Source organism: Phaenicophaeus curvirostris, chromosome 7 (genome assembly GCF_032191515.1).
Source record: "Phaenicophaeus curvirostris isolate KB17595 chromosome 7, BPBGC_Pcur_1.0, whole genome shotgun sequence".
NCBI lineage: Eukaryota > Metazoa > Chordata > Aves > Cuculiformes > Cuculidae > Phaenicophaeus > Phaenicophaeus curvirostris.
The window spans coordinates 25,770,748-25,798,204 of record NC_091398.1 but is presented as its reverse complement, the minus strand read 5'-3'; positions in this window follow the sequence as shown (position 1 = coordinate 25,798,204).

Sequence of the window (27,457 nt, the reverse complement as noted above, 5' to 3'; positions counted from 1 at the left end):
CTCTTTAACAAACCCCTTTAACAAATGAAAGGTCTGACAGGAGGCAGAGTCATTAAAATGAATTAAAATGCATCCAGGAGAGATTAGTAATGAAGCCACTCAGCAGACAATGCCCCTTTTCTTCTTGTGTGGACTGCTAGGAATTATGGAACAAAAGGATTTGCAGTTGAAAATGCTGATCCTTGAAAGATGCTCCATAGCCTCTTCTCCTTTCTTCCATTCCTTTCTCTACACAAGTACATCTGCAGCCAAGGGATCCAAATTTAATCTCCTCACGGGGGAGGGTCAGAGGGACTGGTTTTAAGTACCAGTGAGCCTGCAAACCCTTGCACATAACATCAGCACACAGTTATTGTAGGCCCAGTGATGCAGTATGGTGTTTATCATATTGGTGTGCTATGACAGCCAAACACATCTACAGAGGAGTTTCCATCAGCATCAAAGGATAAAGCTGGAAGATTTGGTACAGGATGAGGGCCAGGATGAGGTCAGCAGCAAATGTTGCATACATGCAGCAAATAAGAATTTGAGAGGGGAACAATGCAGGCCCAGGAGAAACAAGCAGTCACCAGTGCCCTGGTGACAAGGGATAAATAGGCAATGGTAAGGAGAAAAGCAGCTGTAGGGAGAGAAACTAACTAGATGTAGAAAGTAGGTTTTCCTAACCCAGGCAAGGATGTTAGGATAGAGAATTTATTCAATATTTCAAAGGGGGCCAACTAGATCCTTGCTTCAAGAAATCTGTTGATAAATTGATTAAGCTGAAATTACGCTACTATCTGGTCCATCAGAGAGAGTCCCCCAAGGCACAGCTACCATATGTGACAATACTAACAAAGATATGGCATACCTGGATGATATTTTCTTCCAGCTCTTGTTCAAGGAAGAGACATATGACCAGGTGTGAAGGTGTGGCCTCTGCTCTCAGGCGTAAGTCAGTCAACTTGTGATCCACATGTGCATCTTACAATGAACAGCAATAGAGACAAGCCAAAATTCAGTGGGCTCTAGCTGCTCTTCTGGGTTTGCTCCTTCACTGAAAGTGTTGAGAGGTCGGCAAATTGGCAGGAGGTTGAAAACAACTCCTCTAAGTGAAAGATAAAGCAACAGATAAATAAGGACTGGATGACTTGAGGGAAAGAAATCAGTTTTTAAAATACCTTATATTTTTTCAAAACATAATTCCCACTGGGAGAAAGAGGGGAGAATGTTAAAGACCCTTCACCACTGCTGTGTCTCAGTTCTTTCGGATCTCTCCGTTTTTCTTTCCAGTGGGAAAAGGGTGCAGAAGTTCCCCAAGATGCCACCCACCACATTTGCAGTTTCTGAGCACCAAAGCAAAACAAGTTTCTACCTTCTAAGGTGCCAAAAAATTAATTTTGAAACTCAGCAAAACATGTGTTTTGAATCTGTTGATTTCAATTGATAGAGCCTCAGTTTCCCAACCAGCCCACGTATCTGCCTGGAAAATGGCAGCTGCCGTATCTCAGGTTAAGGTTACTGGTGAACAAAGATTCCCATCTGTGGCTGGAAACTCAGCAGAACTTCCAGGCAAATAAAAAGCCATAATAAGCCACTCTGCTGACGTGAATCAAACTCTAAGCTACGTCGGCTAAGTCTATACCCCAGAGTTTCCTGATGACAGAAAAACAATGAGGTAGTGAATTGGTGAGGGACTCATTTCACTTGTGGTCCACACAGTTGTTATATCAAAACATGTCCGGCGGAGTTTAATAGTGTCAGCATTTAATGTTCAGTATAATGTCATTCCTACAGACCAAGACAGACACTTCCCATAGGTAATTAATCTTTTAGAAGTAATTTAGCCATCGTAAGCAAAAGTGGATGAAATGTATTAATGGAGAGAAAACCATGCATGGAGAAACATTTCTCTGCGTCAGTCCCACAGAATTACAAGTGAGTTACAGCTGATAGATTTAGGACAGTTCCTGTTGAGTAATTGTATTCCATGAGGGTTTTCAATACAATGTGATATTCATTTTCACTTTATACAGTAGAGACAATAATGGCTACAGGTGCACAGGCTGTCTTGCTGGGAAGAATAAAACTGTGATTGTTTAACGTCTGACTTTTCTCACACAGTTACAGCCTTTAGATTTGAGCTATATTTTGCACATGTCTCAGACATGGGTTGTACTTTTTTTTTTTAACTCCAAGAGTCTAGCTTTAAAAAATGCAGGCTCTAAAGACCCATTGTCAAATGAAACACACTTCCCTCATTTGATTTGTTTTTTCCTCTCTTGCGATATCAGCTTTCATTACAGAAATGCAGACAACACCATTTTTGAGTTGAGGAATGAAACTGCCAGCTCATGCAGGTTGCATGGCTGCCAGGCTGGGCTCCTAAAACCCAAGTCCTGAAACGGGAACTTTTCGGTGCACTTCTGAAAACATGGATATCCCTGTAAACTTCTCTCCATTCTACAGGGCTTTATACTGTTGCTTTTTTTTTGCTTTGGCATCTGATCAGAGCTTTGCTGTGTCCTTCTGGGACTTTCCCAGTTTCTCAAACAAGAATAACAACAAATCCAATGAGCCAAGTGAAGAGAGAACCTGAACTTTCTCCTGAAGAAGACAGTATGGCTATTCTTGAGTTTTGCTTGCCAGCTGCCTTCTACCTCAGAAATAAATTCTCCTTCCTTCTGTTCCCCAGAGACACAACAAGTTTGCTTATGAAGTAACTGAGACTAACTGTACCCACCTGTCAGGGTGACTCTGCTTCCTTATGAAGGACCCAGTTATCTGAGATGAAGATGGGACAGGAGAGAAGCTGAACAGAGTCTAGCAAAAGCTTAATATATGGTTTTCTCTCCACCAGAAAAGCTGTCAGTTCAGTCTGAGCAGGAAGTGATTGGAGGCTTTCTTATGTGAAAAATGTACATCATTTTATTATGTTTATATCCTACATTTTAGTTAAGGGAGAAGAGTGATTGCCACTAAACGTGTCATGGTTTCCTGCCATGGAACAAAGAATTTTTTCTTCCTTCGTACCTAAAAAAATTAAAACACAGGCTAAACACTAACTTTTTCTAATGTGCTGGGGAAAAAATTTGTGGGGAAAATCAGGTTAAGAAGAGCTTCAATTTTTTAAACAAAAAGTTGCAGCAGTGTTTTGGCAAAATGTTTGTTGCTTTTTTTTTCCAAAAGAAAATTCCCTCCCACAAGTTCTTTGATTTGGGGAAATATTGACTTTCAATAGATTTCTCTCTTTTAATTGTCTCTGGGTTAACTGCCTCTGGTCTTTGCTCTTTTGCATTTCTCCAGGAAGAAAATAAATCCTGGCAGTTTTGCTTCTGGGCTTAAAGGGTCCGTCAATAAAACTTTTCAAACCATCTTGGTGGCCTGGGAACCTAGGCCCTCCATCCACTCCCTGGGCTAAGTATCCCAAGTGCCTTTTTGACCATTTCCCTTCTATTCTTGTAATTCTTGTAAGAGCTGGCACTTCTGCTGATTTCATACAATTTTGCTTTCCATTGCTGTCCCCAAAGTGCAAGTTCCCATCAAAACTTTCCAACTGGATGAAACAAAATGTCTCTGCGATGTGTAAGAAGAGGCATCCTCATGCTCCTGTCACCAGCTGCCAAGTTTTCTCAAAGCTTTTAGGAATGTAGCATCGGTTGTAGCTGTGCTCCTCTCACAGACAGGAGGCAAATGAGGACTCTGAAAGTCCTGGGAATGGCACAGGCAAAAAGGTACACACACAGCTGCACATGCACACACACTGTGCCAGGTAGCATAGACTTTGCTTCTGTAGGCAACAAGGCTTAAAGCAACCAGAAAAAAACATGCACCCAGTATAAATCATACATCAGCTTCCATCACTCACACTAGGACTTCTGAATCTGTGTTTAGAGCATTATTCTTAGGCCCAGCATTAACTGAGGGTCTCATTTCTCATCTGAAACCATTAAGCTGTTCCCCTTGCGAACTCTAATCAACATCTGAATCCACATATCCTGAACATAATGTGTCACCTTCCCCACTCTTGGGAAATGAAGTCCTCCAACGAGCATTACAGGGATGAAATATGGGCTGCAGATGTTGAACCAGGAAAGGGCACAGAAACAAGTTTGCGGAGCTGAAGTACAACTTCCAAAACCTGTTTCCTTTGACATTTCAGTCAGCTGTTCTGCAAGTCTTTGGGGGGAAAGAAAGGATTGCTGTTTCTTCCCTTCTCCTTCTTCCTTCCCCTTATAATTTTGGAATTTTGGGCTATTATTTATTCACTTTTATCTTCTAACTATTTAACATCTGCATGCATTTTGGAAGTCATTTCCAAAGTTTAGCTTGGTCCTCACTTGTTGAAATGTGCCAGTTTTAAATAGCTCCACTGAGGTGCAGGCAGGGAAAGTGCTGGCACTTCTAGACTCGATGTATTTATTTTAACTGAAATTCATCTTCCACAGGGAATAACTCTAGTGGATATTGAAGGACACAGCAAGGCAGGTGTGGCATGCATCTAGGGCAGGAGAAGGCTCCCAAGCCAGTCAGGTTTGCCCACTCACACAATACAAAAGCAGAAGCAAAATTGAAGCCATATTGATCAGGGCAGGCTCTGGAGCCCAAGTGAGTCATAAGCAGCCTTTCGACTGATTTTGAAGCAGGTCTTTGAGACCCAGTCTATTTTATATGGTGGAATGTGGAAAAACAACCACCACAGCTTGTAAAATAGGGGGAAACAAAGCCATGCTCCTGTGCGCCTGCCAGCCCCAGCTTCCCAGCTCCTTCAGTGCCTGCACTGGCCAGACTGCACCCTTTCCCCACTTGACTCCCACAATTTTCTGACCAATTTAGGTACAACCCGTAACTTCCCCTTTTACATCATTCATAAATTCAAATGCCTCCTAATTTTAGCTGCACCTTGTAAATCCAATGGAAGTGATTGTGTGATCAAAAAGCCTTGGCCTAACTCCCAGAGGAGCTATTCCAGTCATGAGCAATATGGTTGACATCAGAAATGGGTCCCTTTGGAATAAACCCACAGGCACACACCCCATACACGTTGCACATGAGGACACACTCACACACACACACATGTGAGCTAAAGCTACACACGAAACTGAAGCTGCAGGTATGAACGATGTTTGCACAAGTGCAGCTTCCATACCGTATGCACATGGTTTATAGCCTCTGTCCATTTCACAGTCAGTTTTTTCTGGGCAGCTTCACATTTTTCTGAATAAAAGGTATTTAAAAATAGTTCTCCAGGTTGCAGTGCCCTGAAGGCTCCTTTGAATAAAAAAGACCAGATCAGAGGATTGATATACATCAGAGGGATGGAGGAAGAAGGCACTGCCTTTCCAGCCTTGTTGCCTGCAACACACAGAGAAACGTCAGCAGTTGGTACAGGTAGATGGAGGCTGATGTTTATTTTGGCACCTGCCAAGGTGACTTTGTTGTTGGGATCAGGGCTTGGCCAGCAAACTGTGCTGGTAGGATGGCATCCAGACCAATGCAATAAGCCGTGTCTTGAGGAAAGCCAAAAGAAAAGACAAAAAGACCACACACAAACCAGAGTTAGTGCCTGGATTTTACAGGCGGGTGTGTGGAGTTTTTTCTTCCTTTTTTTATTTTTTTCCTTATTTTTTTCCTTAACTTCTTTCCTTATTTTTTTCCTTTTTGTGAATATACTTAAGGAATTGACAAAAGATTTGAGTCATTATGAAAATGTAGTTCTACATGAGACAGGGCAACTGTCTCATGTAGAACTCATGTCTCTACATAAGACAGGGCAACTAGGTCTGGGGGAGTAAGCAAATTGGGTTCTCTGATTAGGAAGCAGGATCATCTTTGGTCAAATTTAATAAAAATAGACTTGTTATATTTGGAACATTTTACCTGAGTAAATGCTGTCTCTTTAATGCCATCTAGTATCTGCTTGTCACGCAGTGAGATAGTTCCTGTGAGAGGGGCAGGCTCTCAAGAAAACTCAGATCTGTGGCTGAGAGGGATCTGTGACTGCTATGGGCAGAAGGAGCTGTTAAGATGATTTCTGGCTACCACAAAATGTTGTCCAGGCTGAGGGGAATGTTAACTTTTACGTGGCAGGAGTTGCCTATAGGAATTTGTCTCCCTCCAATGACATACAGGAAAAAAAATCCATTTGCTTGTCTCGTCTGTCAGCTAAAAGCAAAGCAAAACAGACGCCATGATATTTACAGCTTAGGTTTTAGACAACTGGCTAGTGTCCCTCCTCCCTAGTGAATCACTGCTATTGATTTAATAAGCTTTAATGCAGCATGCAAACAGCAAAAATTAGCCCAGCCAAAACCATTGAAACCACTGGGAAATCCTCAGGTCTTTGCAGTGGTGTTGTCAGCCTGTAACAATGATGGACAGAAACTCTCTGGCAGCCCAGTTTGGGGGCAAATAAGAGATTTGCACAGTACTTAGCAGCTGTAACTGACTATCTATGGAAAGGAGCAACAGCCAAGGAGGTAGTGAGTCAGTAGACTGTAAATCATTAGAGAAAGCTATCAGATCATTTCCCTTCATTTTTTACTCTGAACTCCTTTGGGCAGTTATGGGTCCCCAGTATAAGAGAAATTTAGGGCAGGTGAAGAGGAGTCAGCAGAGAGCCACTGAGATTGACATAAGGCATGAACATCACGTTCAAGGAAGGTCGGAGGCAGGCGCGTAGGGCCCAAGACCTTAATCAGCTTCAGAGCATAAAAGGAAGACTGATGAACAACACGATTTAAAAGGAGGAATCTGTCTTCCCAGATCCCAAAGCTCCCATTGAATAGATTGTGCTGGATTCCACTGGAGAACTGCCCAGAAAAAGAGGGATTTGGTGATCGGGTTCCGTTTTCCTTGTCCCTCATGACAGACCCTCACAGAGTCGTTATCTCCTAGGTCTCAGTCTTGCATTTAGCAAGAAGACATCTCTCTAGACTTGCCGTCCACCTTGATGTAAATTCTACAGTGGTCTTCCTTTCAGAAGTGACCTCTAGAAACTTTCCTGTTAAGATTTCTTTATTCAGGATAAGCCTCTGATGAGCAACTGCTCCACATTCCTCAGAAAACATAAATAAGCTAAACGAGGAAAACCAGTGTTTTTCATCTGACAATAGATACCATCCACTGTAAGGAACTGCTTCACTGTCACTTTATTTTACAGGGTAGGTGTCCTAAAAGTGAAAGTATGAGAAACATGATAAAGCCCAGGATGAGGGAGACAGAGGAATCAATTGACTTTTGAATGCTTCTTTATACAGTTACATTTGATAGCAGAAGTGTCAGACTAGGAAAGCTTTCAGGCTGTAAAGCTCAGTATTTCACTTCTCCAGGGCTTCACCACCTCCAGACACAAGCCACAGACTTCTCTTGGAGTCTGGAGTTTCTCTAATATGTAGTTGCAATTGCCTGCTAGGCTCTTAATACCACATAAAAACAGACTGAGGTTCTAAGAACCTTCTCATCCTTCTCTTTCCTGTCTAATTTTATCTGAGTAGTCTGAAATGTCACCACCCGAGGGTATAAAAATGGTCGCTGATAAAGCTGACTGTACATATTTCCATCTGTTGTTGTTCCTTGCACTCACACATTCTGCCTGTTTGGAGTTAATTGTACCTTGGCTTTACTTCTCATAAGGGACCCAAAGGACCTTGACCTTTGGTACTCACACAGCTTTTTTAGTGTAGTCTTATGCACGTGGATTATGCAGTATGTATGGATAGGAAGTAGTTGGCTGAACATGGCTTTGGAAGTCATGAACTCTAGAACATGTACTGGGATCTAAGGAGACCCTAAGAATTTAGCATTTCCATCTCACCTTACAATATGAGTATCACCACTCTGATACAAAACACCTACAGGCTTAATCTACCCTTGGGTGAGATGAATTCTCTCATAACTGTAGCTTAGCCCAAATAAGTGTATGTGCTGTAGAGACTTGACGCAGTGGGGTAGATTTAATAAACCAGAGCTGCATAGACAATTCCTGTGGTTTAGCTTTAGAACCTCTCTATCGAAAACTTAGGAAATGAAGAGTTAAAAAGGAAATCCACATGTGTTTATAGCCAAATGGACTCTAATGAGTGTGTGAAATGAGTTACCAAGGAAAGTTATTGGTAAATTATGGTTTAAGCATCAAGACCAGTCAAAAAAAAAAAACAAAAACAAAAAAAAGATTAAATGAGAAAACGGAAGACGTAAGATTCAGAAGGTGAAAGTTACAGGCAGCTGACAGGCTTGTCAGAACGAGCATCCATCTTCCCTATAGTGACTCATGGTTTTTACCTCAGTTGCCATGTGTATCCTTTCAGAAAGAGAGCAGACCACCTATGTGACACTGAGTTGCTCCTCCACATGCATAGATGTGCCTATACACTTATAAGCAGAAGGCTGTGTGGTCTAGGGTTTCAAGGGGGAAGTAAAAGTTGGATTCAAGATCCTGAGTTTTAATCCCAATGGTTCCCAAAGGCTCATCACACCAAATCTGAGAAAGTCACTTGCTCCTAGCTGCAATTAAGGAATATGAGACCTTTGGGGGGCCATGTTTTCCATGGAGTAGATCTTTCTTGTTTCCTTGCTTCTTTTTAAGGAGGGTAATAAAAGCAAAATGAGCCTATTTAGATGGTCCATCTTTATGTTTCCATTCATTCACTTGTTTGTTTGCTTGCTTTGCCAAGTGGTCCAGGCGGTAAGTAGACCCATTAAGAATAACTTGCTCCTTAGAGCCTGAGAATAATCACAAAGAAAATATTTTAAGAGACGCCCAGATTCATGTACAAAATTTCTCCCCTAAGATGCGGCTGCTATTCCTTCTGAGTTAGCCCCAGAGCCCACAAGTGCTGCAGCCTTGTATCTTTACCCTACTTGCCTGAGTGTCTTGGAGCCGGAGTTGCTCACCCGAAATCCCAGCCTCTGTTGCTAATGTCTAGAACTTTGTGCAAGTCATAACTAAACCAGGGTAAGAGACATTTATTACACTTCTTGGCTAAGGCAAGCTTGTCCACATCAGTGCTTTCCCCAGGCTAGTTTTGAAATAGCTGAGCAATAAGGAATTTTCATCCTTATAGATTATAGGGTTGTACACTGATGGGATCTTCTTGTCCTGGCTTAGCAATGGAGTCTTGTTATTCCAAGCTGTCCTTGCTCCAGTTTTACCTTATTTTCTTGAAACTGATGACCTCCAGAAAAGTACGGGTGACTTGCCTGATCAACATACATTGTCAGCTCTTGGGTGTGCTGAGGCTCATAATAAGTGAAAGTCATGCAGGAGATCAAGATGGTGCTAGGGTTGTCTCTCCAGTGGAAAGGACAATTGTTTCTCAGGGCACTTTTTTGCATCACACAAAATATCAATTTCTTCAAAACCTCCAGCTATGGAAGGAAGTTTTCCAACTGAAAACATGAAAACTTTCCATTGAATGCCAGATTGTGTGATAAAAAGCACTGATGGTCCTCTGGCCACAGCTGCTTCTGTTTAGTCATAGTGTGAGCAAAGAGACACTCAAATAACACATTTGCACTGGAACAGCCTTTGCTGTAATTTGCATTACTGCAGCTGGACTCACATCAAAACCCACTGCACCGTGTAGAAAGCAATTACCCACTGCAAAATAGTGGAATGAAAAGCACTCTTCAATATCCCCTTTCTTAATGGCGCTGAACCAGATCCAGCAACTCAACAAAATATTTGAGACACTTTCTCTGTTTCCCCCACCCCAGCACTCTTTCTTTCCTTCTTTTCCCCTGTTGTTCAAGCTGCAACAGAAAGATACAAACAGGGATATTAAGATGAGTGCAATTTTACCAGACATTTTATCAGCCCATCCAGGTTCTCAGCTGGCCTGGCAAGACTTGTGTTGCTGCTTGTAAAACTGAGAGTATCCTAGTTAGGGGCCACATTGCACTGATTTACAGAATATAAATAAATATTGTGAGACCAACCATGAGATACGGGGAGGATTCAGCTAAGCTTCTTGCACAGACTTTGGGGCCCAGCTGGTGGCCAGATATAACCCAGCCACGTGTTTTTGAATCTGGGAAGGGATGAGTTGGGGAGCTGTGGGATCAAGGACAGCAAAACCCACAGCAGAAAAATTCATGATGTGGAGCCTGTTAGAAGAGATGAGTAAATTAAATATTAGAGGTCCCATTTGGTTCCATTTCACAAAACAGGTGCTTGCTTTTTCTCCGGCTAAACACATGCTTGAGAAAACACTCATGAGGACCAAGATGACAGCCCTGCGATGCAAAGGAGGGAGTCTACTGAAGCAGCTTTGCATTTTTCAAGTGTGTCCAATGGAGCACCTTTTTGGGGGAGATGCAGCTTGTCAAGTTCAAGTGAAATTAGATCATTGATTTTCTGCTGCAGCAAGCAACACAAGATTTCCAGGCAGCCTGGAGAGTGGTTTGTTTGTTTGGTTTTCATTACTATCATAAATGGTTTTCCTAGCTGTTAAAATTTTTGTTGAAGTACAGTGCCATTTGTAATCCAAGTAATTTAAATAATTTGCAGTAATTTTTTTTATTGTTCCTTTTAGGCTTTCTTCCTACCACTCTGCGGGTAAGAACCTTACCTTTGGAATAAAACATCTCTATTCAGTAGCTTTAGGCCACCTTTAATACTTCATGACCTGCTAGCAGATTGGAGGGCCAGTGCCCCATCAGAAACCAATACCTATCATCGCCTAATGAGCTAGTTAGCACATGGCCTCAACTTCAAAGGTAGTCCCTGCCTCAAAGAGATTGCTACCTACCCACACAAAACTGGGCTGTACAAGTGGGCATCAATAAAGCAAAGAGCACACAGAAATAGTACTCCACATGGGAAGGTGCTCAACGTCTGCTGCCACTCCTTGCAGTCATTCACTGTTGTCATCCTAGTATGCACCATGAAAACACTCAGATTCCCATCCCATGGCAACTGCTGATTAGCCAAAAGTGTACTATCTTGATGCAGTCCTCCCCAAAGCACAACACCAGTGTAGCACACCAGCCAGATGGGTCAGAGCATGTGTCACCCATCACAAGGGATAACCTGGGGTGTTAGTTTGCAGGGCACGCAAATTACTCCTCACCAGCAGAGCTGTGGTAACTGCCTGGTGCACATATGATGTGCATCTGATTTTCCTGAGCCACTGCAGAGGCTTGTCTGGTTGATGGCAGGAGTATCTCCCCACTAAGAAGTGACTACATGACAGGTTATGCAGGGTTAGAGCTAGTGAAGATCTAACCAGTCTGTGGAAGATGCATGACGTGAGGACTACAACTCTGCTCCCCGGAAACAGATACTCAGCAGTTTTGGGGACAAGGCACAGACCAAAGAAGAGGAACTGTGTCTCAAAAGCTTCATCTGAGAAGCACTGTTGTAATGAGTGCACGAGGAGTCAGGGGAGGTTAAAAGGGGAGCATGCGGGGGAAGGAGAAGGAGCTAGCGAGAAGAGCAGCGAACAAGCATGCTAATTGCAAGAGCAGCAAGGAAAATGTGACAGGGAAAGGAGTCGAGGGGAAGCTGGAGGGGCCTCATCAGCCTGCTTCTGGGTCGGGTGCAAATGGTTTCAGCAGAGGCAGCTCACAGCTGTAGGGAGCAGGTGCAAGGGCAGACGGACGTTGCCTTGAACCTGAGGAGAAGGCTGTAGGCAGGAAGGAAACCAGTTTTCCCAAGCTCCAAACAACAGCACGCGAGAGAGGGAGAAGGAGAGTAGCACTCAGACGAAGGAGAAACAGCTCTGTCACTCTCCACTTCAGGAGCTTGATGGGCAGATGAAAGATTAATTTACTTCAGCCACTCCTGTCAGATGTTTCTGAGCTGTGGGACTTATCAGCTGTCAGACCAGAGAAGAATAAGCTAAACAAAAAGCTTTCACAACCCTCATTCCCAAACCTGTGTGTCACAGTGTGCCAGGAAAAATTATTTCTGGCCTTTTTCTATTTTTTTTTTCTTTTTCTTTTCTTTGCTACTACTAAATGCTTTCCTCTTTCTCTCACTGAACAGCTGGAGAGAATCCAGGTGGCTGCTGTTCATGTGGCTGCACGCTGAATGCAATGGGGGCAGGCTTGTAAATGGCTTTCCAAGTAGCCAGACAGTAGGGACAGTCTGTGTAGGGGGAGCAGATGGCTTTCTCTGCCCTGAAATGGCAGGGGCAATGGCAGCGTGGCAATCAAGGCTTCCTGTCTCTTCATTCTTCCACTATCCACCTCAAAACCTTCCGCTCCTCTTCCCCTGCTCCACCTCCTTTCAAGGGCCAGCTTGTTCAGATGGTTGCCACCACACAAAGCCCCGGATGTCTCCACACAGCAGCCTCACTGACGGAGTCAGTTGATGGCTCGTTCTAATTAATTCCTTTTAAACCAGAGTCTGGAGGTAATTGCCAGTCCAGATACTCTTGACTAACTCAAATGAATACCCAGGAATGGGCTGGAGGAGGTAATAGGAGTTCTGCTGTGATAGACCAACTCTCTACCGAGGTCTCAGAATCAAGAAGTAGATCCACAGGACTCCCGAGGACTGTCCCAACTGAATTAGCCCATGTTCCAGTGTGGTATCTTCTCTGCAACAGAGACCTGGGGCAGTTTACTGAGGAATAAGAATGACAGGGATTGGCCACTCCCTTGCATGGTTCACGTCTCAGCAGGTAAAACTCACTCAAGGATCGCCAAACCACATTCAATCATTTCTGACTTCTCCGATGGCATTTTAAGGGGTCTTTACATTGTTCTCTAGTTTACCCGTATTTAGTGTCCAAGAAGGTCTGAGGAGCAGGGTTGGAAGAGTAGAAAAAAAGGTTAAGAGCTTGACCTAATGGTGAGACTGACTTGACAAGAGAAATCAAATCTCACCAGAGACAGAGGAGTCGTGCTTCTTTCCAGGTTATCATGGGTTCATGGGCTACTAAGCATCAGCTAAGCTGTTATATCCATCTACATCAGCAGTCTTAGCTGGACAAGGGAGTATGGCAGGGCACAATGCTTAAAAGAATTTGAGTCTAAGCTAAGTTGCATTACTCTGTCCTTGCTTCAGGTCAACAGGAAACGCTCAGGATATTCCCTTAGCTCTGCTGGTGCCTGGTAACTTGCCGTGCTCTTTATCATCTTATTATGACCGTCACACTCACCCTATGGACTTGGTTGACATTTTTCCTCCCTCGTTTTCCCCTGCATTTTGGCTGTGTCTTCGCATCCGGTCCCTAGTTTGTTTCTGTCAATTTTTTAAACAGCTGCTATGTTCTGCTCCAGAGGTGGCTTCATTCCAGCAGTGGGGAATGTGACTCCTGACATATGGGAGAGCTGGTGCCGTGTGTCAGGAGCAGTGAAGCTGAGAGATGTGACACAACCAGGGTCGGCTTGTCAGCACCATGCAGCCCCAAGAGAGGTCCCAGTTTGGACATTCATTTCATTATTTTCATGTGCTTCATCTTGATTTCTAGTAACAGTTCCTTATGTTCATTTCTCGGCCCATAACCAAGTCACCCCCTCTGAAAGCCTCAGTAGTTGCCATACACTGGACAGATTTCACACACGCAGTCCCATGCTGGAAATGACCCTCAGTCATCAACAGCAAGAAGCACCAGGGAATGGAGTGGCTGAGCATGATCCTAGTGTTGAGTATCCAAGCAGCTGGACTGCTCTTCTCTTTCCCTATGCTGTGTTAGAGAAGGTCATGCTTCATTTGCCACGCTGGGTTGGATCCCCATTTTCAAAATACTTTCTGAGCTTCTCAGGAATCCCCCTCTGGCTCCCTCACTCTTTGCCAGGCTCTTCACCACATCCCCCTCCTTTCTCTCCTGTGGTCAGCTAATGCCAATGCCCTCTACAAAGAAGGACCCATTCACTGCTGCCCCTGGTGTCCAACAGGCTCCAGTGTGTCTGAAGCCTCTTCCACCTATTTCCCATGACAGACACCAGAACACTGGCTGTGCAATAAGGCATCTGTAGGTTTGCTGCATTCTTCTTTTTTTTTTCTCTGCTGTTTCACAGGCCATCTTTGGAGTTCTCTTGTACCAGCAGTTGTCCATAAGCAATCACCTGGGAGAGTCAGCAGTACAGAACATAGGCTACAACACAGTTTCCCACAAACCAATTCCTTTCATGCCATTATTAACCAGTATCAGTATCATAAACTCTCCATACCCTGCGAAGAAGCTGTGGGGAGTGATACTATTGGCATGGAGGAACATTCCAGTATGGTGAGGAGGACAAAAGCATGGGAAGTACAGCAGAGCTAAAGCTACTATATCTAGTAGAAGCTTTTATACTCCCCATTGATAGCAGAAGATCATGAGTCTGTGGAGCACCTCCTCTTCCAGCTGAGCCAGTATACTGCCCCCTCTTCCACTTCCCTCCTGAAGAGCTTTTTTCAACAGCTGCTTTCAAGGAACCTCTGCTCAGTCATTTCTCCAAGTTGTTCACCCCAGCCTCACCCATAATGCTCATCTGTTAAGTCTCATCTTCTTCTTCCCAGGAGCTGCACAGCCATTTCCATAGATAAATATCCCCACTCCACTGAAAGATCAGGCTATAATCAGGATGTCTAGGGCAACTTTACAGCAGACTCTCATGGAAGCTGTTACTGACCTCAGCTCAGCTTGAGACAAGAGTAGCAAGAGGATCTTTAAGTCACAGAATCACAGAATCACAGAATAACCAGGTTGGAAGAGACCCACCGGATCACCGAGTCCAACCGTTCCTACCAAACACTAAACCATATCCCTCAGCACCTCGTCCACCCGTGCCTTAAACACCTCCAGGGAAGGTGACTCAACCACCTCCCTGGGCAGCCTGTTCCAGTGCCCAATGACCCTTTCTGTAAAGAATTTTTTCCTAACGTCTAGCCTAAACCTCCCCTGTCGGAGCTTGAGGCCATTCCCTCTTGTCCTGTCCCCTGTCACTTGGAAGAAGAGGCCAGCACCCTCCTCTCTACAACATCCTTTCAGGTAGTTGTAGAGAGCAATGAGGTCTCCCCTCAGCCTCCTCTTCTCCAGGCTAAACAACCCCAGCTCTCTCAGCCGCTCCTCATAAGGCCTCTTCTCCAGCCCTTTCACCAGCTTTGTTGCTCTTCTCTGTACTCTCTCCAGAGCCTCAACATCCTTCTTGTGGTGAGGGGCCCAGAACTGAACACAGTATTCGAGGAGCGGTCTCACCAGTGCCGAGTACAGAGGGAGGATAACCTCCCTGGACCTGCTGGTCACGCCGTTTCTGATACAAGCCAAGATGCCATTGGCCTTCTTGGCCACCTGGGCACACTGCTGGCTCATATTCAGTCGGCTGTCAACCAACATCCCCAGGTCCCTCTCCTCCAGGCAGCTTTCTAGACAGACTTCTCCCAGTCTGTAGCTGCACAGGGTTGTTGTGCCCCAAGTGAAGGACCCGGCATTTGGCCTTGTTAAACCTCATGCCATTGGACTCTGCCCAGTGGTCCAGCCTGTTCAGATCCCTTTGCAGAGCCTCCCGACCCTCCAGCAGATCGACACTTCCACCCAGCTTAGTGTCGTCCGCAAACTTGCTAAGGGTGCATTCGATGCCTTCATCCAGGTCATTGATGAAGACATTGAACAGGGCTGGACCCAGCACTGAGCCCTGGGGAACCCCACTTGTCACTGGCCTCCAGCTGGATTTCACACCATTTACCACCACTCTCTGGGCCCGGCCATCCAACCAGTTTTCCACCCAGGAGAGTGTGCGCCTGTCCAGCCCAGAGGCTGACAGTTTCCGAAGCAGAACGCTGTGAGAAACTGTGTCAAAGGCTTTGCTGAAGTCCAGGAAGACCACATCCACAGCCTTTCCCTCATCCAGTAGCCGGGTCACTTTGTCATAGAAGGCGATCAGGTTAGTCTGGCAAGACCTGCCTTTTGTGAACCCATGTTGACTGGGCCTGATCACCCGGTTCTCTTGCATGTGCTTCATGATAGCACTCAAGATCACCTGTTCCATGACTTTCCCTGGCACTGAGGTCAGACTGACAGGCCTGTAGTTCCCTGGATCCTCCCTGCGGCCCTTTTTGTAGATGGGCACGACATCAGCCAGCCTCCAGTCCAGTGGGACTTCCCCAGTCTTCCAGGACTGTTGGAAGATGATGGAAAGGGGTTTGGCCAGCACATCCGCCAGCTCCTTCAGTACCCTAGGGTGAATCCCGTCCGGCCCCATAGACTTGTGACTGTCCAGTCGGGCTAGCAAGGCTCTGACCACCTCCTCTTGGATCATGGGAGCCTCATTATGCTCCTCTAGCTCCTGGGTTTGTACACAGACGGAACGACCCTCCTTACAACTAAAGACTGAGGCAAAGAAGGCATTAAGTACCTCAGCCTTTTCCTCATCCCCTGTTACTGTTGTCCCTTCTGTGTCCAATAGGGACTGTATGGTCTCCCTAGTCTGCCTTTTATTATTTATATATTTGTAGAAAGATTTTTTGTTATCTTTCACTGACTTGGCCAATCCAATTTCTAGCTGAGCCTTAGCCCTTCTGATTTTTTCCCTACACAATCTCACTTCCCTCCTGTAGTCCACCCAAGAGGCCTGTCCCTTCTTCCAGAGGCCATAAACATTTCTTTTCTTCTTGATATCCCTCAAGATCTCTCTATTCAACCAAGCTGGCTTTCTCCCCTGCCGGCTTTTTTTCCGGACCACGGGGATGGCTTTCTCCTGAGCTGCTAGGACCACCCCTTTGAAGAGCTCCCAGCCCTCCTGGGCTCCCTTGCCCTTGAGTACTGTCTCCCATGAGACTTCACCAACCAGCCTGCTGAAGAGATCAAAGTCTGCCCTCTGGAAATTTAATGTTACCATCTTGCTAACCACCCTCTTCACTTCACCTAGAACAGAAAATTTTATAATCTCATGGTCGCTTAGTCCTAGGCGTCCACCTACCGCCACATCCCCTACAAGGCCTTCTCTGTTCACCAACAGGAGGTCCAGGAGGGCACCTTCCCTGGTTGGTTCATTCACCAACTGTGCAAGGAAGTTATCTCCCACGCACTCCAGGAACCTCCTAGACTGCTTCCTTTCTGCTGTGTTGTACACCCAGCAGATATCAGGCAGATTGAAGTCTCCCACCAGAACGAGAGGCATCGATCTAGAGATTAACCCCAGCTGTTTATAGAAGAGCTCATCAGCTGCTTCTCCTTGGTTGGGTGGTCTGTAACAGACTCCCATCACAAAATCTACCTTCTGGTGGGCTCCTCTGATTTTGACCCACAGGCACTCAACCTCCTCATCTCCACAATCCATCTCAGTGATGTCCAAGTCCTCCCTTACAAAGAGGGCTACCCCACCTCCTCTCCTACCCTTCCTGTCCCGCCTGAAAAGCTTATACCATGTCAATCCCACTGGGCCATTCTCTAGGCCCAGGAGGAGACTTTGCTCAAAAGATTCCAATGCCGGAATGCATAGCAGAGAAACAAACCTCTACAGGAGGGTCAAATCAAGGTCTAAGCTCTGTACATCTGGAACATACCCTAAATTGGTGGAAGACAAGGACCATCTTTCTGAGCAAGAAGGATTGCTAGCCCCAGGAGTGGGGTGATGACCCACACAAATTGCATAGGTTAAGGATCCAGTTATCCAGAATGTAAGAATATAACTTCTATTTCTTTTCATGAGACCAGGATTTCTTAACATCATATGCCCTGTGCTTCACTTCTGTCCTTTCCCTGGAACAAAGCAGAATGGGACAGCCTGTATGTACTTTAGCCAGTAACAATGAAGACATTTCTTTAGGGATGGGAGAAAAATTTGCTTCAGGTTAAAAAACGGAGACCATTGGGGTAGCCCAAAGTACAGCTGTACGACAGAGTTACAAACATGTTCCCAGCCTCCAGGAACAAGTAAGAGGGCAAAAAAGGCAGGAACATAACAGGAGGACTTTGCACAAGCCAAAAAAACCCAAAGAAAACAAGTAGAGGTACTTGTGGCTTATCTTAAAACTGTCTTTATACTACTGGAGAATATGGAGATAAAACACCACTCAGTATCACAAACTAGCAACAGAGATGTTTGTGATGGAAACACAATAGCTTTATACCTAGAACAAGAACAAGAGACTGAAACTACTAAAGGAAAAGCATAAACTGAACCTGTCAACACAAGCCACATGTAGGGATCTATGTTCCCTACAGCAATGATAAAAATATCACTGCTGGGGTCATTGCTAAATATGTGCAAACCCTCGCCAGAGGGAACACTGGTGCTGTAGACTGATGAACCTCTAGTGGTGTTGGCACTATAAGTTTTTTCTCAGCCATGGAAGTACATCCCATTTTCCACCAAAGGATCAAAAGATTAACTGTGTGCAGTTATTGCAGGATCTATGAGAAAACTACGAACTATCGCACAATGCCGTTCTTGTCATGGAGCCAAATGGCAGCAACTTCTTTGTTTTGACAATGCATTCAATCCTTCATCTACAGAACTGCTTTCTTGGGCCACAAAGTTCAAGCACGATATTAGACAACCAGAGATGTTGGGCTTTTTTTCTTGTACTAAGCCAACACAAGAATATATTGCAGCTTATGCATTGTTTTTCCTGGCTTGACTTCACATCAGTTTATCAAATTGTCAGCATCTCCATCTGCCAGGATGGAGGAGATGTTTTCACAGACAGATCATCTAATTTATGTTATTATTTCCCAGGTTCACAGATTTTAGGATCACTGCAACAAACTATTGCAGTTTTATGAGTAGTACAGACTAGAATCAAGATGGGTTTAAAATTTCAATACTGTCACAAGTAGGGCAAGAACATACCTCCACAACTGCCAGTGGATATTAGACAGTTCTAAATAGAGACGCTGAATAGGAGATGATTGTAGCTTGGCCATCATAATGTAAGGCTGAAAGGAAACAATTTCAGAATGAAGAAAACAAAGCACTTCATGCAGTTTGTCATTGACCAGTTCGAGTCTGACACCGGACATTGAGGAAGCAGAAAGCTTGCATGGACTTAGAACTTCAATGGACACATTAATGGAAAAACAATCCATCAAGATTAATCATGGATACAGCACCTTTGCACCACCAGATGCTGGAATAGTTACCTGCGAAGCATCACCATTCCCCAGGCATCCACTGTTGGACTCTGTCAGAGGGTTCAAGGCAGCTGGGGTTTTAGTTAGATGTGGCTCAGTCTCTCTTATATAGAAACCACTGACAGGCCACACTGAATTTTCAGAACTATCCTGAGCCTGAGAGCAGTCTTTTTATCTGTACTTGAAGGCAGTGGATCTGCCAGTATGGTCTTAGGTTGTACATCACTGAATCTGAGGCTGCATGTGCTCCAGCAGGCTTGATCCCTGCTTCCCTGGGAATCAGCCTAACAGACACAGAGCAGGTTGCTCTGGAAGCTCTTCGTTCTCCCAGTCATTCCCAAAACCACACTGCAGAGCAGTGTAGACACAGCCTGGCAAACTTCTGCTTCTCTGTTTGAAGTACAAACCCTTCACATCAGCTGTCTTCTAGCCTTGGAAAAATATTTAAGGTACTTAAGTGTGAAACCAAGCAAGTCTCCCTATTTGTCCCTGCCAGGAAGCACTCCAGAGGGCTGGAATTTGTTTTTCCAATTAGACTTCACGCAGCATGACCTTTGCCATCTCCAAGCCAGGTCGAGCTGATTAATGGGCTGTCATCCCAGCACAATGAGGTCCAGAGCTGTGCGAGGTTGCTAGGACATTCTCCTAACAGCTTCTGCAGGAATCACTTTCGGATCGGTCTGCATCATTAAGCAAAGAACCTAAGGGTCTTTAATTTATCAGGTGGGAAGTGAGGATAATTACTTTTCAAGCAGCTGATATACCCGACATGCACTCACAGCGGAAGCAAAGAGGGGAAGCTGGGGGATTCAGGCACTGTTTACATTCCGGTGAAACTGGATCTCAAGCTACACACCAAGCTTGAGAAGGGAGTGTCAGACCAGGATGGAGAGGAGGACAGGCTGCTATATAAAGTGACTGACAGATTAATCTAATAGTCTGGAATCTAAAGCTCCACAGGTGTTCAGACCAGTGGTCAGATCAGCCAAATTTGCAGACAATAAATCCAAAACCTGCATGGGGCCATCATGACTAATGTTGCCAGGGGCACTGTCAGGTGTGTGATAGGAGACAGGTTCTCTCCCGCAAGGACCAAAAGGATCAAGTTAATATTGAGAGTATTTTGCAAAAATAATTTCTTTCCCCTTTCCAACTTCTCTCTGGTTTTGATATTATATTTTATTGTCAACATCTTTGGTCATTACATAAACATAAAGAGGATTGAAGCCTGAAGGGGGGACGACCCCTCCTCTTCTCCTGAGCAGAGAGTTGTAGTTGTTTCATGTCACAACAGGTTTGTAGTTACTGTTCAACTTCCACGGGAGCAGTTGAAAGCTTCAGTGTCAGTTGATGGTCTGACCCAAGAGAACCTTGTTTAATATTTTAGCCTGAAATCGAGAACCCCTCTGTGCTCTTTTGAAAAGGTGAGCAGTGGTTTGACCAGAGACTGGTCTCTGAAACTGGGATGGGTCAGCTCTACTTGGCCTGGGAATTCATTTGGGATGAGTACAAACAGTGAGAGATGATTTATTCCTCCCACCTGACCAAGGCTGTCTGAGAGGCAGGACCAGCAAGGCTTGTTATCTTCTCAGGAAGATAATGGTTGGGAAGAAAGGAGGTAAAAGAAGAAGAAGAAGAAGAAGAAGAAGAAGAAGAAGAAGAAGAAGAAGAAGAAGAAGAAGAAAAGAGAGAATCTAAATGTGTTTTTAAATCCCTAGGAAAAAATTTGGGAGCTGACATATTTACCAAGCAGGCATATCTCTGTAGGAGGCACAGGATGGATGGGGCAAACACAAATCCTTTATCTGAGAAGAAGAGTGACTGAAATCTTGTCATGAGTGATGCTGCAGAGCACAGTATACAGCCTTTCCTCCCACCCAATGCAACCAGAATACAAAGAAGACTCAGTATTTTGAGACCTGAAACCTCTGTGTGTGCCACCCCTCCCTTGGATACGGAGGGCTATCACTGAGCAAAGAGCCCGTTCCCCTCCTACAGGCCATCCCACAGGAACCATATCATAGGTGAAACCAACTCACCAATGATATCTTAATAATATTTAACAGACGCATGCACCTCCCATGGGCTCAATAAATACGTTCTAGACTCACCTCCTATCCCTCTTAAAACACTAGTTAAAAGAATGGGGGGAAGGAGGTGGGGGGGAGGGGGCAGGGAAATAACCCCACATGCAGCTCTGAGGGATAAGGCTTGGGTCTCAAAACTTTCTTCATGCTGAACCACCCCCTGCAAGTGAAATATGTCTCACGTGGGGTAAGAGGTAAAGAGATGGTGATCTATCAGCTGCTAAAAGGTGTCAGCACCAAACAAGGAAGCGGAAAAGCAGGCCCTGGAGGGACAGGTGGAGATCATTCAGGAGCACAGGCAACCCCACAAGCAGCAGAGGCATTTACGGAGGCCATCAATCCTCATGGACTGAACAGCCCATCAGTTAGGATCAGGCAAGAGTTTCCTCCCCTGTGTCACGAAGCACTGGTGCCAAGGACCTGAATTATGATGCTGAGTAGTGTAGAGGAAAAGGGCTCTGTCTTTTGAAATATCCAGTGTTGGCTTACCATCAAAAACAGTATAACATGCTGCATGGAGCACTGATCTGGGATCTCCAAGTCTTGAAGCAGCAGCATGGCTGCAGGTGGTTGCAAGGCAGTTGTATCTAAGTACATTGCCTTTATGTTTCCAGCCCTCTGAGAGGAAAGAGAGGATGGTATCATTACTCTTTTATCTAGAGTGGCAGCAGAGGTCCACAGAGATCACAGAAGGACCCTGAATGTCCTTTTCATCCATTGTCCTGCTTCCCCTTGACTGCCCTGTACCCCAAGCGTTGTATTATATGTGAGATCTTTGGGAGAGGACCATGGGTTTGCTCTGTGCTGTACAATGCCTAGCAGCTAAAGCCATTCCCCATGCAGAGCTCAGAGGCACTAGCTCAACAGTACCAGAAATAATAAAATAGCACAAGCACAGTGTAGTTTCAGTAAAGAAATCTAACCACACATGAGCAGGGGGAATTCAGCTTTCTGGTGGAAATTAAAGGGTAAAGCAAACCTCTTAAGACTAATGAAATTTTCCTGGCTGTCATCAGGGCTGAAAAAAAAAATGGGCTTTTCCTGTTGATTTTGCTATTTCCTCAAGCCAGTAATTATTTCCTTCACTTGCTTTAAGCTCTCACACCTTAACCTCATAATCTCAGAGGCTACAAGGATCTCACTCTGTGCATTTATTGGAGACTTTTTGACAAGGTCTATTTAGACACAGGAAACTTCTCTGTACTTTTATATGGGCAAAGTCATAGGGGCTAATTGTCAGTTCCTTGGGAATTTTTATGGGCAAAAAGCCAATTCCTGGTACAACAGCACTAGACAGGCATCTTTTAACTTCTTCAGTCTTTCTTCATACTTAACATACTTAAGTTGTGTTTTCAGAGGATTAGAGAGTCAGAGGAGCACCTCCTATGCGCACACACACACAGAGTTTGTTAGTCTGTGAATTTACTTGGATGGTGAACTTACCTGCATCTAATACAATAGGTTCCTGACTTAGGACATGTATCTTCCAGGAACCTTAACACACACCACAAATCATCACTATGCCTCGTGAAGCTTTGGAGATTCATCTCACTAAATCAGCAGTTATCTCAGTATTATCTCAACCATTTACAGATCCTCAACAGCTGTGAAGATTGTGATTTTGTACATTTGGAGATAACCTCTTGACCCTTTTTCTTCTGAACAGAGCAGTCATCTGGTCAAGGTAGGAGAACTGTGGTCTCCACAAGGGCAATGAGAATGGGCATCAACAGGGCAAAATTGCACTTGAACACAGAGAGACTCTGTGTTAAAAACGGTAAAAAATATTTGTAGCCTAGTCAAGAGCTTTGAGCGAGCAGATGGCTTGACTACAGCACCACCAAGTCAGTCAAAATGGTTTCATGGTTGTGAACATCTTAGAGGAATCTGTTTGCAACACCCACCCTGGCACATATGCTTAAACAACACCACTTGACCTGACAACTACACAAACAGAATCCCCTTTAGAGGACTGTCTTGTAGCACCTGTCAAAGATACTCCTGATCCTCTAATGCAAGGTCTAAGCGAAGAGATGGGGAACCTAACACCACACCCACATGCTGTCTAACCCCGCAGAGAAAACACAGGCAAAGTGAAATCCTTCCCAATCTGTCATGCACAACCAACCTGCCAGAAAGCAGCACATATCTCTAAATACACTGAGGAAAGGAAAACGTATTGATAACACACATAAAAACATGCTTTCGTTTCGAGAGAGGATTGAAAGGTGTTCAAGGCTAGCCAGCAGCAAAGAGGCCTCCAAAGTGTGTGCTTCCTAAGAGCTCTCAATTCTTTCCACTGTAAGCGTTCATCATGGCTTGAATCAACATTGCCAGTGCAAAACCTGTTCTTCACCAATGGCACAATGTTAAGGAAAGCCTATGTTTTGCCTTGCCCTTCTGTTGGGATGGATGTCAATCATCATCTGCGAGGATCATGATCTAATTCTCTGAAAGACAGCAATGAGGTTACCTGGGGCAGTTCATTTGTGGGGAAGTTTTTTCTGCATACATCACTGAACAGAGATGGATATTTGTTATATATATAATATATATCAATATATCATATCTTTTACAATCTTCCTGTTTCCTGGGTAAGTGCTGTTCTAGTCAGAGTGGCACAATTTGACAGTCCCACTATGAACCTCTTTCTATCCGGCTCCACCGTTTTAACTAACAAATGCTGGTATGAAAAGTTCAGTTCCTTTCCCTAGTTATGTCCAGGGTCTACCACAGTGGAACTTCTCTGATCACAAGAGTTTCTAAGTCTTATGTCAGTTGAAAATACTGGAATATTTTATCATATCAGTGATTCCTCTTGGAAATGGTCTGTGTATTTTCAAACTTGGATGCCATTTGTGGATGTGGAACCTAAGCAGAGTATCTACATGCAAGCCGTGGGACCAAGCTCCCAAATAATCAATGGAAATACAGCAACTGCTGTCAATACATGACCTTAGAGCTGGCCAAACAACCAACTTGTGTGTGTACTCTATCTGTTTATAAAACACACAGTCATATAGCTCAGAGAAAAAGAAAGAGACGATGTGATGTCTAGGATATCTTACAGATCAAAATATTGGCTTGATATAAAGATGGCAGCAGAATAATTATTTCCCACAGCAGAGGTGATTCATCTGAGAGAGAAGTTTAGGTACTGTTACTGTAAATAAGAGAAAGATGAGGCATCCTGGAATAAGAGAACTTTGTTCGTGTAATTGCTCTTAGTACAATGCAACTCAAAAATCAGCTATATTTTCTCTCTGAAAACACAGGACAGGCGGAGTTCACTGAGGGGGGGACACTGCATTCATAATAGAGGATCTGAATTAACCAGTAATGTAAAGAGGACACCAGTAAGGTCTGTTTGTAGGCGTACTTATGAAACATACCAGGGAAGAGATGGAAGAGACTTTTGAGACCAGATCAGAGACACCTTCATTACCAAAGCTACTAGATCAAGCCTACAAGCTCAGCCTAGGAAGGTGATCTACCCTTCCTTTCTCAAGGCTCCCCACTGCGATGGGGGAAAGCCATTTCCTTCTCGAGGCTCTTTGCCTGGTCTATGAATTAAGATGTTGCTCTCCGGGGATATCCATCTGGAATGCATCTGACATATTTCTCCGGTGTTGCATTTGGCTCATGGGAATTCCTGTCCTCCCGAATCAGATCAGGGGTCCATCTACCCCATCTGCCTGTCTCCGAGAACAGACAACACCAGATGCTGGAGGTGAAGCTGCAGGAAACCCCTGTGGTCAGGAGTTATAGGATATCCTACCTAGGGAGATATTTTCCTTCAAAAATCTTATTGCTGAATGTTAACGAATGGACTAGAACGTGAGGTTTCTGCCTTCTCTAAGAATATGTGCCTGTGAGCAAACATGAGAAGTTGCTATTTATGGGTTACCCTCCCTCAGCTGAGCTGCTGTAAATAACCATATATGCTGTTGGCCTGCTCCTGCTGAGAGAGAAAATGTGTTAGTTTAAAACTCAATGAACTCCTAGTTCAACCCTGTCTCTTCCTAAAGAAATAAACTGCAATAAAACAAGAGTTTGGCTCATGTTTGATCAGCTCCATCCATCTGAACACACCCCACTGTTCCTGAATCAAGTATGCATTGAAGCAAGATCATACTGGAATTGCACAGCAAGTGAAACTGTGAGAGCTGGCTGTGTTAGGTACAGCGCTTTCACAACAGGGTATAAATCTTCTCTGAGAGCAGGAGGACAAAGGGAAGGCAAAAAGGAGAGCAAAAACAAGGTGCAGCTCTTATTTTCTATAAACTTCCCAGACAGAAAATGAAAGCTTTAAGTCTTGACATGATGTGCTTAGATTCATATTTTTCTTATACACAGTGAAAAAAATAATAAAAGCCTTACATTCCACAGCAGCAAGTCAGGACAAAGATGAGACTGAAACCGTCTATGAAGGACAAGAAACTGCAGAGGTGCAAGACAGTTACCAAGAAAGAAAAGAAGCCAGTGCTGTGGGGGTGTCAGCTGTACCTCTAGGGCTGACTACTGGGAGACTGAAAGTAACCTTCGAGTAGAGTCCTGGTCCATGAAGCAATGAGGGTGCCTGGATCCATGGGTCCACACTTATTAATTCCTTGCTCTGCAAAGGAGTTGTGTGAAGATAATGTTTGGGAAACACAAGGGAATTTCACCTTCTGCAACATCATGGACTTCAGCACCAAACAAATGATGTGGAAATCAGCACAGTACTTGACTGTTTGCATCTATTGTAGGGCATTAAATGGTTGAAATCTTGTCAGCAGCAGTTAGAGCAATGACCAGAGTTTCAGAGGGAGAGATGTTATCTACCTGATGGATGAGAAAATGTTGGGTCTGATACAGTGCTGTTGGACTCAATCATAATTATCTACCTCGTGCCAGTTCTGATCAGGTAAAACCAAACAACACAAATCTCTGAATCAGATCCCATCAAGTGTCCTACCCTGGCCACTGATGGATGCAGTCAGGCTAGCTTAGCCAGCAGGCAGTGAGTAGATAAGCAGGTCATTTGGCTGCCAGGATGACTGATGAATCCCAGCTTCCTATGGCTTTGTGCCTCAGGAGTCATCACCCATCCCAGTTAGCTGGTGTTAAAACAAGGCTGAGGCCATGCCCTGGCTTTCCCCGGACACAGGCACTGAAGGAGTTTCTTTCTTCAGCCAGCTGCTCATCTTATAATTATGATCCAGTACACATGACATGATGTTATGGTGAAAGAAAGAAAAAAACACGCAGTGTAGTCTTGTTGCTTTAGGAACCAGGGTGAACAAGGTAACAGTCCTCCCAAAATTACTGCCTCTGAGAAATCATACACTCCTCATCTGCATCTGCAACGGAGTCAACTCTACCAACTCTTGCCAGACAAAATCCTTGTCCTGGTCTTAGGGACTCCTGGACTTGACACATTTCCAGACCTTCCCAACAGCTTGTAAGGTTTCAATGTTGTCCTGACCACCTTAGGAAGAAAACATAAGACTGGACTGGATAAGACCCTGAGCAACCTGACCTAACTTTGAAGTTAGCCCTGCTTTGAGCAGCAGTTTAGTTTAGAGACCTCCTGAAGTGCCTTTCAACCTAAGCCATCCCAATCTAACCTATGCCACTCCAAGGGTACAGCCATCGCTGGCGATGTGCCACAATGTTCCTGATGGCTGGATGCAATCACGCAGTGACATACTGAGCCTCCACAGCAACATGTTGGTTTGATTGTGGAAAGACACCTGCCTCCAGCAAAGGTGGAAAAGGCAGTCTCCATTTGTTAGATTTATTTAATCCTTCTCAAATTTGTGCCAATCAACACAAAAAGGCTTCTCTCAGCAGAAAAAAAAAATAGAAAGAAAGAAAAAGATAGAAAGTGAGGAAGGGGGAAGGGGGGAAGGGAGGAAGGGAGGAAGGGAGGGAAGGAGGAGAGGGGGGAAGAGGGAGGGAAGGAGGGAGGGAAAGAGAGAAGCAAAGAGAGAAGGAAGGAAGGAAGGAAGGAAGGAAGGAAGGAAGGAAGGAAGGAAGGAAGGAAGGAAGGAAGGAAGGAAGGAAGGAAGGAAGGAAGGAAGGAAGGAAGGAAGGAAGGAAGGAAGGAAGGAAGGAAGGAAGGAAGGAAGGAAGGAAGGAAGGAAGGAAGGAAGGAAGGAAGGAAGGAAGGAAGGAAGGAAGGAAGGAAGGAAGGAAGGAAGGAAGGAAGGAGGATTAAATAAACCCTTATTCAAGGTGCTAACCATCCTGTCAGCCTAACACTTGAAGCTCCTGAGGGTTACCTTATATTTCATCTCTCCTCTTGCCCTTTGGATTCTGGATTTTTCTTCCCCACCCCCAACCTCATTATAACAGCACAACCTTCAAGCCAGTCCTGGCATCTCTCTCCCTCTTGTG